Below are 2,500 nucleotides of genomic sequence, written 5' to 3'. Positions count from 1 at the left end.
AAAGATGGACATGTCCCTTTTTTAATGGATTATGCAATCAGCCAAGCACATATACAATCAGCCATGCAATATTATTAGATGCCTAATTTTTCACTTCTAACCTAACCTTTAAAAAATCGAAATGTATTTCAAAAGATGGACAATTCCATTTTTAATGGAACAGGCAATAAGCCATATGCAAAGCTGGCAAGCATGTACGCAGTCATCCTTGCGGTATTGTTAGATGTCTAAGTTTCCCTTCACCTGAACAAACCTAGCCTTTAAAAATGAACAGGCCCATTATAAAAACGGTCACGTATTAAAAAAATGGACATGGTCATTTTATTATACAATATGCAATCTTATAAAAAAAAAAAGACGGAAAACGCGTAACCATTCAGCCATGCAAAACAAAAGTAACCATATACGTAATCAGCCGTGAAAAGCACAGACAAGCATACGGACAATCAGTCACGCAAAAGACAAGCAAGCACATGCAATCAGCCATACAGGATTGTTGTTGTGGCCCCCTATTCCACAACACCCATTAAATGTTTTTAAGTATCAAGACTTATTATGTTAGATTAATTAATGTTCAATTCTTTTCAATAATTATGGTGTATTTTAAGTAACTTATCAATGTATTTCAAAATGACAATATTAAATCTTTTTGAAAATCAAAACATTTAATAATCAATAATTCCTTATCAGTGTTATGTAATAAAATCTTGTTAGACAGCTATGAGACGACGAAAACAAAATCAACAATATCCAAAATTACGTTATATTCTAATGAACCAAATATTAACAAACAAAATAAAATAATCCTGAAAGCAATTAATTATCTATCTCACAAGTTCAAAAATCTAAATATTACATACAAGAATAATGATCTCAAGAGAAGCAAAGACTAAAATCAAACAGACATGCTCTGTGAATTGAATATTATTTTAAAAGATAAAACAAATAGTTAATTGTAATAAGGACAAACTAAGCTGTATTTCTACGTTATTACATCAATCAAATATCAAGCAAGATTAATAATCATGACAAAGTCAAATAATTGATAAACAAAAAATAAATCTTAAGCTCTGTTGGACAACAACAGGATGATGAAATCATTGGGTGTTAAAAGTAAGATTAGTAGTGATGTGAATGCCGAGGTATTTATATGATGTTGTAGGTGTTTACATTTGTCGGGTTTGAAAGACATTTGCCATGATCTTTCCCACTGTTCCAGGGCGTCTATGTCAGAGGTTAGGCAACCTTTGGCACGAGTGCTAGACTTGGCCCGCAGAGCGCTTGTGTATGGCACGGTATGTGATTCAGAGGAGCAAAGAAAAAAGGTTAAACAGCTAAATAAAATTGAGTGTGTGTGTGTGTGTGTGAGCGAGAGAGAGAGAGAGAGAGAGAGAGAGAGAGAGAGAGAGAGAGAGAGAGAGAGAGAGAGAGAGATAAAGATAGATAGAGAGAGATAGGTGAGATAAAGATAGAGAGAGAGAGAGAGAGAAAGTCTTATCATTATGGTCAGCAAAATTTTAAAATCGAGAAATATTGTAGCCACCATATTAAGTTCCCGGTCACCACTGTCTGATAAATTCAGTTGCATGAAGAAAGTAGCTTTGGCATTGCTATCAGCATTTGGTTCTATATACCAATGTGAGCCAGATGTTTTCACTCATGCAGCATACCCTCATTCCTCATCGCAGCAGGCTTACAACGGTTCATTCTGAGGGTTGTTTGAATCTCAGTGTTTCCAGATATTAATATCATGAATATAAATCTAAAATTATGAAACGTACATTTTTTTTTTATACAAAGATTACTAAATGCTACAAATTTATTACATTGATGTTATGCATGTGCAGGAAAATACACTTGGGTATACAGTGCTGAAAAAAACTGGCACGCAAGGTTATTAATAAGATGGCATTAATTATAAATTGGCACACTGTGCTTAAAAGGTTTCCGGTCCCTGGTCTATGTCTTGCTGGAGAAGTCTGTAGTTGTCAGCAAAAAGTCTAGCAGAAGAGTTAGGCGATAATTAGTAGGGTCAGGTCAGTCTCGTATCTTGAAAAGAAGAGGGATGTTTGCACAAAGCCAGTCAACCGGTAGAATGTTTGAGGTGAGTGATTGAGAGAAGATGGATTGAAGGATGGGAGCAAGGAGAGGGGCACAGGACTTGAGGATCAAGGCATTTGGTCTGGTCCAGTGGCTTTATTGGTGTCAAGTGTGGACAGTAGTTTCAGTATGCCGTTAGTCGTGATGTCAACGGCGGGATTGGGGGGAAAAGGCTGTCTGGTATGATGGGTGTGTTATCATCTTCGTGTGTGAAACAGATTGGAAATGAGTGTTGAGTAAACGTGTTTTGTGTTCTGGTTCTGTTGGAGTCTTTTATGGCTGTGGTCGCCGTAGTGTCGTGTCTGCGCAACTTGAAGAATTTGAAAATGTGTTTAGAGTTGTTTCTGACGGTGTTTGCAAGGTAGATGGAAATGTGTTTGTGTTCTGCTTTCTTTATGTT

This window comes from Penaeus vannamei, chromosome 15 (assembly GCF_042767895.1).
Source record: "Penaeus vannamei isolate JL-2024 chromosome 15, ASM4276789v1, whole genome shotgun sequence".
NCBI classification, from domain to species: Eukaryota; Metazoa; Arthropoda; class Malacostraca; order Decapoda; family Penaeidae; genus Penaeus; species Penaeus vannamei.
Note: the sequence above shows the minus strand (reverse complement) of the source record.